The following is a 10,470-nucleotide window of genomic DNA, read 5'->3' on the forward strand; positions in this document are numbered from 1 at the left end:
TCCTAAAACAAAAGAAGTAAGAATGGTTCACTGCCACTTGGCTGGCCAAAACATCTATTGATCTATGTCCTAATGTACGCGCTACAGTTGTTTAGAGAGTATTAGCAAATGAGGCAAGGGATGCAGAGAAGTATGTGAGGATAAAAAGCTAAAATTGAGATTTGATTTTCTAATGAGCTGTTGATTTTCACAATAAAAGACTCCATAGTATTGATCTGTTTACCCTTTATAAAAATCAAGATTTTTTTGTATTGCTTATAGAAAATGTGCCAACAGTGGACTTTTCCATCTGCAGATTATACTGAATGACCACCGGTGGCAGTGTTTCACAACCGAGTTTCTCTGAATTGCCGAGACTGAAGGAAAAAAAAAAAAGGAAGTCTTCTGGCATACGGCATCATTTTACCAATTTATATGGTAAGTAAAACTCCCAATCATTCCTTTAGGCATTAAAAAGTTCACAGCATCAGCATGTCCTCACTAGCTTGTAGTGGGAGACTGTGCCTGAATAGAATTTCTGTCAAGCTGAAAGTAATATGGATCACATTGTGTTGGTCATAATAATTCATAAAAGCCCGGCTGTCTCCAACGCTACTAAAGCCTGCTTTAGATCCTGGAACTAGCAATGTTCCATTCGAGCAAATTGCTGCCTTTGAGGCTGAAATGTACTACCTCATTTCAGAACGAGCGTGTTACATTCTCACAGAAGGAAGCTCATTTCACCTCTTCTACTGCACTCCGTATGTTGGACTCTGATACTCAAGATGGATTGTTAAGGATAATCTGTTTATGTATCTCCATCCGACTTTCAAAAAGGCCCCAGTGCTTTGAGTGGTTCAGAGTCCTTTACCATTCCCCCTCCTACTTGCCTTGTAGTTATGAATACAGATAGTAACCTACTGCATAGCTTCTGATCTCATCCTCCTGTGTGGTCAGCTGCCACAAGGACAATTGGTCCAGTGGTGCGCTGACATCATAAAGCTAATCAGATGTTGTCTGACATGAGGGCCACTCTGTTGCCTAGCAAGCTGACATCATAAAGCTAAAGCAAGATGTTGTCGGACATGAGGGCCACTCTGTTGGCTAACAAGCAGTAGGATACATTGATGTTGGTAACTAAATGAGTAGCAGGGTGGACAGGATGTCCAACTGAAAACTAAGATGAAAGAAATTAGGAAAGTTTTTGAGACTTCTCATTTTGTATCAACGTACGTTTGAGGATAAGAGTCATCTTCACCATTTCTGAAGTGGTGGGAATTGGCTAAAATGGAGATGGTCATTATGCTATTCATAGTTTTTATTATTCCCATGAACTGTGGCATAACCCTTACTCTCAACTTATCAGCTGGCTTAATTGCTACTGGTGTACCATATCCTAAAACAAAAGAAGTGAGAATGGTTCACTGCCACTTGGCTGGCAAAAACATCTATTGATCTATGTCCTAATGTACGCGCTACAGTTGTTTAGAGAGTTTTAGCAAATGAGGCAAGGGATGCAGAGAAGTATGTGAGGATAAAAAGCTAAAATTGAGATTTGATTTTCTAATGAGCTGTTGATTTTCACAATAAAAGACTCCATAGTATTGATCTGTTTACCCTTTATAAAAATCAAGATTTTTTTGTATTGCTTATAGAAAATGTGCCAACAGTGGACTTTTCCATCTGCAGATTATACTGAATGACCACCGGTGGCAGTGTTTCACAACCGAGTTTCTCTGAATTGCCGAGACTGAAGGAAAAAAAAAAAAGGAAGTCTTCTGGCATACGGCATCATTTTACCAATTTATATGGTAAGTAAAACTCCCAATCATTCCTTTAGGCATTAAAAAGTTCACAGCATCAGCATGTCCTCACTAGCTTGTAGTGGGAGACTGTGCCTGAATAGAATTTCTGTCAAGCTGAAAGTAATATGGATCACATTGTGTTGGTCATAATAATTCATAAAAGCCCGGCTGTCTCCAACGCTACTAAAGCCTGCTTTAGATCCTGGAACTAGCAATGTTCCATTCGAGCAAATTGCTGCCTTTGAGGCTGAAATGTACTACCTCATTTCAGAACGAGCGTGTTACATTCTCACGGAAGGAAGCTCATTTCACCTCTTCTCCTGCACTCCCTATGTTGGACTCTGATACTCAAGATGGATTGTTAAGGATAATCTGTTTATGTATCTCCATCCGACTTTCAAAAAGGCCCCAGTGCTTTGAGTGGTTCAGAGTCCTTTACCATTCCCCCTCCTACTTGCCTTGTAGTTATGAATACAGATAGTAACCTACTGCATAACTTCTGATCTCATCCTCCTGTGTGGTCAGCTGCCACAAGGACAATTGGTCCAGTGGTGCGCTGACATCATAAAGCTAATCAGATGTTGTCTGACATGAGGGCCACTCTGTTGCCTAGCAAGCTGACATCATAAAGCTAAAGCAAGATGTTGTCGGACATGAGGGCCACTCTGTTGGCTAACAAGCAGTAGGATACATTGATGTTGGTAACTAAATGAGTAGCAGGGTGGACAGGATGTCCAACTGAAAACTAAGATGAAAGAAATTAGGAAAGTTTTTGAGACTTCTCATTTTGTATCAACGTACGTTTGAGGATAAGAGTCATCTTCACCATTTCTGAAGTGGTGGGAATTGGCTAAAATGGAGATGGTCATTATGCTATTCATAGTTTTTATTATTCCCATGAACTGTGGCATAACCCTTACTCTCAACTTATCAGCTGGCTTAATTGCTACTGGTGTACCATATCCTAAAACAAAAGAAGTGAGAATGGTTCACTGCCACTTGGCTGGCAAAAACATCTATTGATCTATGTCCTAATGTACGCGCTACAGTTGTTTAGAGAGTTTTAGCAAATGAGGCAAGGGATGCAGAGAAGTATGTGAGGATAAAAAGCTAAAATTGAGATTTGATTTTCTAATGAGCTGTTGATTTTCACAATAAAAGACTCCATAGTATTGATCTGTTTACCCTTTATAAAAATCAAGATTTTTTTGTATTGCTTATAGAAAATGTGCCAACAGTGGACTTTTCCATCTGCAGATTATACTGAATGACCACCGGTGGCAGTGTTTCACAACCGAGTTTCTCTGAATTGCCGAGACTGAAGGAAAAAAAAAAAAGGAAGTCTTCTGGCATACGGCATCATTTTACCAATTTATATGGTAAGTAAAACTCCCAATCATTCCTTTAGGCATTAAAAAGTTCACAGCATCAGCATGTCCTCACTAGCTTGTAGTGGGAGACTGTGCCTGAATAGAATTTCTGTCAAGCTGAAAGTAATATGGATCACATTGTGTTGGTCATAATAATTCATAAAAGCCCGGCTGTCTCCAACGCTACTAAAGCCTGCTTTAGATCCTGGAACTAGCAATGTTCCATTCGAGCAAATTGCTGCCTTTGAGGCTGAAATGTACTACCTCATTTCAGAACGAGCGTGTTACATTCTCACGGAAGGAAGCTCATTTCACCTCTTCTCCTGCACTCCGTATGTTGGACTCTGATACTCAAGATGGATTGTTAAGGATAATCTGTTTCTGTATCTCCATCTGACTTTCAAAAAGGCCCCAGTGCTTTGAGTGGTTCAGAGTCCTTTACCATTCCCCCTCCTACTTGCCTTGTAGTCATGAATACAGATAGTAACCTACTGCATAACTTCTGATCTCATCCTCCTGTGTGGTCAGCTGCCACAAGGACAATTGGTCCAGTGGTGCGCTGACATCATAAAGCTAATCAGATGTTGTCTGACATGAGGGCCACTCTGTTGCCTAGCAAGCTGACATCATAAAGCTAAAGCAAGATGTTGTCGGACATGAGGGCCACTCTGTTGGCTAACAAGCAGTAGGATACATTGATGTTGGTAACTAAATGAGTAGCAGGGTGGACAGGATGTCCAACTGAAAACTAAGATGAAAGAAATTAGGAAAGTTTTTGAGACTTCTCATTTTGTATCAACGTACGTTTGAGGATAAGAGTCATCTTCACCATTTCTGAAGTGGTGGGAATTGGCTAAAATGGAGATGGTCATTATGCTATTCATAGTTTTTATTATTCCCATGAACTGTGGCATAACCCTTACTCTCAACTTATCAGCTGGCTTAATTGCTACTGGTGTACCATATCCTAAAACAAAAGAAGTGAGAATGGTTCACTGCCACTTGGCTGGCAAAAACATCTATTGATCTATGTCCTAATGTACGCGCTACAGTTGTTTAGAGAGTTTTAGCAAATGAGGCAAGGGATGCAGAGAAGTATGCGAGGATAAAAAGCTAAAATTGAGATTTGATTTTCTAATGAGCTGTTGATTTACACAATAAAAGACTCCATAGTATTGATCTGTTTACCCTTTATAAAAATCAAGATTTTTTTGTATCGCTTATAGAAAATGTGCTAACAGTGGACTTTTCCATCTGCAGATTATACTGAATGACCACCGGTGGCAGTGTTTCACAACCGAGTTTATCTGAATTGCCGAGACTGAAGAAAAAAAAAAAATTGAAGTCTTCCGGCATACGGCATCATTTTACCAATTTATATGGTAAGTAAAACTCCCAATCATTCCTTTAGGCATTAAAAAGTTCACAGCATCAGCATGTCCTCACTAGCTTGTAGTGGGAGACTGTGCCTGAATAGAATTTCTGTCAAGCTGAAAGTAATATGGATCACATTGTGTTGGTCATAATAATTCATAAAAGCCCGGCTGTCTCCAACGCTACTAAAGCCTGCTTTAGATCCTGGAACTAGCAATGTTCCATTCGAGCAAATTGCTGCCTTTGAGGCTGAAATGTACTACCTCATTTCAGAACGAGCGTGTTACATTCTCACGGAAGGAAGCTCATTTCACCTCTTCTCCTGCACTCCGTATGTTGGACTCTGATACTCAAGATGGATTGTTAAGGATAATCTGTTTATGTATCTCCATCCGACTTTCAAAAAGGCCCCAGTGCTTTGAGTGGTTCAGAGTCCTTTACCATTCCCCCTCCTACTTGCCTTGTAGTCATGAATACAGATAGTAACCTACTGCATAACTTCTGATGTCATCCTCCTGTGTGGTCAGCTGCCACAAGGACAATTGGTCCAGTGGTGCGCTGACATCATAAAGCTAATCAGATGTTGTCTGACATGAGGGCCACTCTGTTGCCTAGCAAGCTGACATCATAAAGCTAAAGCAAGATGTTGTCGGACATGAGGGCCACTCTGTTGGCTAACAAGCAGTAGGATACATTGATGTTGGTAACTAAATGAGTAGCAGGGTGGACAGGATGTCCAACTGAAAACTAAGATGAAAGAAATTAGGAAAGTTTTTGAGACTTCTCATTTTGTATCAACGTACGTTTGAGGATAAGAGTCATCTTCACCATTTCTGAAGTGGTGGGAATTGGCTAAAATGGAGATGGTCATTATGCTATTCATAGTTTTTATTATTCCCATGAACTGTGGCATAACCCTTACTCTCAACTTATCAGCTGGCTTAATTGCTACTGGTGTACCATATCCTAAAACAAAAGAAGTGAGAATGGTTCACTGCCACTTGGCTGGCAAAAACATCTATTGATCTATGTCCTAATGTACGCGCTACAGTTGTTTAGAGAGTTTTAGCAAATGAGGCAAGGGATGCAGAGAAGTATGTGAGGATAAAAAGCTAAAATTGAGATTTGATTTTCTAATGAGCTGTTGATTTTCACAATAAAAGACTCCATAGTATTGATCTGTTTACCCTTTATAAAAATCAAGATTTTTTTGTATTGCTTATAGAAAATGTGCTAACAGTGGACTTTTCCATCTGCTGATTATACTGAATGACCACCGGTGGCAGTGTTTCACAACAGTTTCTCTGAATTGCCGAGACTGAAGGAAAAAAAAAAAGGAAGTCTTCCGGCATACGGCATCATTTTACCAATTTATATGGTAAGTAAAACTCCCAATCATTCCTTTAGGCATTAAAAAGTTCACAGCATCAGCATGTCCTCACTAGTTTGTAGTGGGAGACTGTGCCTGAATAGAATTTCTGTCAAGCTGAAAGTAATATGGATCACATTGTGTTGGTCATAATAATTCATAAAAGCCCGGCTGTCTCCAACGTTACTAAAGCCTGCTTTAGATCCTGGAACTAGCAATGTTCCATTCGAGCAAATTGCTGCCTTTGAGGCTGAAATGTACTACCTCATTTCAGAACGAGCGTGTTACATTCTCACGGAAGGAAGCTCATTTCACCTCTTCTCCTGCACTCCCTATGTTGGACTCTGATACTCAAGATGGATTGTTAAGGATAATCTGTTTATGTATCTCCATCCGACTTTCAAAAAGGCCCCAGTGCTTTGAGTGGTTCAGAGTCCTTTACCATTCCCCCTCCTACTTGCCTTGTAGTCATGAATACAGATAGTAACCTACTGCATAACTTCTGATGTCATCCTCCTGTGTGGTCAGCTGCCACAAGGACAATTGGTCCAGTGGTGCGCTGACATCATAAAGCTAATCAGATGTTGTCTGACATGAGGGCCACTCTGTTGCCTAGCAAGCTGACATCATAAAGCTAAAGCAAGATGTTGTCGGACATGAGGGCCACTCTGTTGGCTAACAAGCAGTAGGATACATTGATGTTGGTAACTAAATGAGTAGCAGGGTGGACAGGATGTCCAACTGAAAACTAAGATGAAAGAAATTAGGAAAGTTTTTGAGACTTCTCGTTTTGTATCAACGTACGTTTGAGGATAAGAGTCTTCTTCACCATTTCTGAAGTGGTGGGAATTGGCTAAAATGGAGATGGTCATTATGCTATTCATAGTTTTTATTATTCCCATGAACTGTGGCATAACCCTTACTCTCAACTTATCAGCTGGCTTAATTGCTACTGGTGTACCATATCCTAAAACAAAAGAAGTGAGAATGGTTCACTGCCACTTGGCTGGCAAAAACATCTATTGATCTATGTCCTAATGTACGCGCTACAGTTGTTTAGAGAGTTTTAGCAAATGAGGCAAGGGATGCAGAGAAGTATGTGAGGATAAAAAGCTAAAATTGAGATTTGATTTTCTAATGAGCTGTTGATTTTCACAATAAAAGACTCCATAGTATTGATCTGTTTACCCTTTATAAAAATCAAGATTTTTTTGTATTGCTTATAGAAAATGTGCTAACAGTGGACTTTTCCATCTGCTGATTATACTGAATGACCACCGGTGGCAGTGTTTCACAACAGTTTCTCTGAATTGCCGAGACTGAAGGAAAAAAAAAAAGGAAGTCTTCCGGCATACGGCATCATTTTACCAATTTATATGGTAAGTAAAACTCCCAATCATTCCTTTAGGCATTAAAAAGTTCACAGCATCAGCATGTCCTCACTAGTTTGTAGTGGGAGACTGTGCCTGAATAGAATTTCTGTCAAGCTGAAAGTAATATGGATCACATTGTGTTGGTCATAATAATTCATAAAAGCCCGGCTGTCTCCAACGTTACTAAAGCCTGCTTTAGATCCTGGAACTAGCAATGTTCCATTCGAGCAAATTGCTGCCTTTGAGGCTGAAATGTACTACCTCATTTCAGAACGAGCGTGTTACATTCTCACGGAAGGAAGCTCATTTCACCTCTTCTCCTGCACTCCCTATGTTGGACTCTGATACTCAAGATGGATTGTTAAGGATAATCTGTTTATGTATCTCCATCCGACTTTCAAAAAGGCCCCAGTGCTTTGAGTGGTTCAGAGTCCTTTACCATTCCCCCTCCTACTTGCCTTGTAGTCATGAATACAGATAGTAACCTACTGCATAACTTCTGATGTCATCCTCCTGTGTGGTCAGCTGCCACAAGGACAATTGGTCCAGTGGTGCGCTGACATCATAAAGCTAATCAGATGTTGTCTGACATGAGGGCCACTCTGTTGCCTAGCAAGCTGACATCATAAAGCTAAAGCAAGATGTTGTCGGACATGAGGGCCACTCTGTTGGCTAACAAGCAGTAGGATACATTGATGTTGGTAACTAAATGAGTAGCAGGGTGGACAGGATGTCCAACTGAAAACTAAGATGAAAGAAATTAGGAAAGTTTTTGAGACTTCTCATTTTGTATCAACGTACGTTTGAGGATAAGAGTCATCTTCACCATTTCTGAAGTGGTGGGAATTGGCTAAAATGGAGATGGTCATTATGCTATTCATAGTTTTTATTATTCCCATGAACTGTGGCATAACCCTTACTCTCAACTTATCAGCTGGCTTAATTGCTACTGGTGTACCATATCCTAAAACAAAAGAAGTGAGAATGGTTCACTGCCACTTGGCTGGCAAAAACATCTATTGATCTATGTCCTAATGTACGCGCTACAGTTGTTTAGAGAGTTTTAGCAAATGAGGCAAGGGATGCAGAGAAGTATGTGAGGATAAAAAGCTAAAATTGAGATTTGATTTTCTAATGAGCTGTTGATTTTCACAATAAAAGACTCCATAGTATTGATCTGTTTACCCTTTATAAAAATCAAGATTTTTTTGTATTGCTTATAGAAAATGTGCCAACAGTGGACTTTTCCATCTGCAGATTATACTGAATGACCACCGGTGGCAGTGTTTCACAACCGAGTTTCTCTGAATTGCCGAGACTGAAGGAAAAAAAAAAAGTAAGTCTTCTGGCATACGGCATCATTTTACCAATTTATATGGTAAGTAAAACTCCCAATCATTCCTTTAGGCATTAAAAAGTTCACAGCATCAGCATGTCCTCACTAGCTTGTAGTGGGAGACTGTGCCTGAATAGAATTTCTGTCAAGCTGAAAGTAATATGGATCACATTGTGTTGGTCATAATAATTCATAAAAGCCCGGCTGTCTCCAACGCTACTAAAGCCTGCTTTAGATCCTGGAACTAGCAATGTTCCATTCGAGCAAATTGCTGCCTTTGAGGCTGAAATGTACTACCTCATTTCAGAACGAGCGTGTTACATTCTCACGGAAGGAAGCTCATTTCACCTCTTCTCCTGCACTCCGTATGTTGGACTCTGATACTCAAGATGGATTGTTAAGGATAATCTGTTTATGTATCTCCATCCGACTTTCAAAAAGGCCCCAGTGCTTTGAGTGGTTCAGAGTCCTTTACCATTCCCCCTCCTACTTGCCTTGTAGTTATGAATACAGATAGTAACCTACTGCATAGCTTCTGATCTCATCCTCCTGTGTGGTCAGCTGCCACAAGGACAATTGGTCCAGTGGTGCGCTGACATCATAAAGCTAATCAGATGTTGTCTGACATGAGGGCCACTCTGTTGCCTAGCAAGCTGACATCATAAAGCTAAAGCAAGATGTTGTCGGACATGAGGGCCACTCTGTTGGCTAACAAGCAGTAGGATACATTGATGTTGGTAACTAAATGAGTAGCAGGGTGGACAGGATGTCCAACTGAAAACTAAGATGAAAGAAATTAGGAAAGTTTTTGAGACTTCTCATTTTGTATCAACGTACGTTTGAGGATAAGAGTCATCTTCACCATTTCTGAAGTGGTGGGAATTGGCTAAAATGGAGATGGTCATTATGCTATTCATAGTTTTTATTATTCCCATGAACTGTGGCATAACCCTTACTCTCAACTTATCAGCTGGCTTAATTGCTACTGGTGTACCATATCCTAAAACAAAGGAAGTGAGAATGGTTCACTGCCACTTGGCTGGCAAAAACATCTATTGATCTATGTCATAATGTACGCGCTACAGTTGTTTAGAGAGTTTTAGCAAATGAGGCAAGGGATGCAGAGAAGTATGCGAGGATAAAAAGCTAAAATTGAGATTTGATTTTCTAATGAGCTGTTGATTTTCACAATAAAAGACTCCATAGTATTGATCTGTTTACCCTTTATAAAAATCAAGATTTTTTTGTATTGCTTATAGAAAATGTGCCAACAGTGGACTTTTCCATCTGCAGATTATACTGAATGACCACCGGTGGCAGTGTTTCACAACCGAGTTTCTCTGAATTGCCGAGACTGAAGGAAAAAAAAAAAGGAAGTCTTCTGGCATACGGCATCATTTTACCAATTTATATGGTAAGTAAAACTCCCAATCATTCCTTTAGGCATTAAAAAGTTCACAGCATCAGCATGTCCTCACTAGCTTGTAGTGGGAGACTGTGCCTGAATAGAATTTCTGTCAAGCTGAAAGTAATATGGATCACATTGTGTTGGTCATAATAATTCATAAAAGCCCGGCTGTCTCCAACGCTACTAAAGCCTGCTTTAGATCCTGGAACTAGCAATGTTCCATTCGAGCAAATTGCTGCCTTTGAGGCTGAAATGTACTACCTCATTTCAGAACGAGCGTGTTACATTCTCACGGAAGGAAGCTCATTTCACCTCTTCTCCTGCACTCCGTATGTTGGACTCTGATTCTCAAGATGGATTGTTAAGGATAATCTGTTTATGTATCTCCATCCGACTTTCAAAAAGGCCCCAGTGCTTTGAGTGGTTCAGAGTCCTTTACCATTCCCCCTCCTACTT

The 10,470-nt window shown here is 40.2% G+C and overlaps 1 long non-coding RNA gene across 1 annotated transcript in view; it reads left to right on the forward strand.

The window, feature by feature from the left end:
- LOC146785703 (uncharacterized) overlaps positions 1 to 9,982 on the forward strand; it is a 69,943-nt gene extending 59,961 nt beyond the window's left edge. The window contains exons 45-52 of the long non-coding RNA XR_014970771.1: positions 262 to 417; positions 1,635 to 1,790; positions 3,008 to 3,163; positions 4,415 to 4,536; positions 5,754 to 5,906; positions 7,124 to 7,276; positions 8,528 to 8,648; positions 9,866 to 9,982. This is a non-coding gene — a long non-coding RNA (uncharacterized LOC146785703). The remainder of the gene's footprint in view (positions 1 to 261; positions 418 to 1,634; positions 1,791 to 3,007; positions 3,164 to 4,414; positions 4,537 to 5,753; positions 5,907 to 7,123; positions 7,277 to 8,527; positions 8,649 to 9,865) is intronic.
- The last annotated feature ends 488 nt before the right edge of the window (positions 9,983 to 10,470 follow it).

The sequence above is a fragment of the Triturus cristatus genome, chromosome 11 (assembly GCF_964204655.1).
Source record: "Triturus cristatus chromosome 11, aTriCri1.1, whole genome shotgun sequence".
Lineage (NCBI taxonomy): Eukaryota > Metazoa > Chordata > Amphibia > Caudata > Salamandridae > Triturus > Triturus cristatus.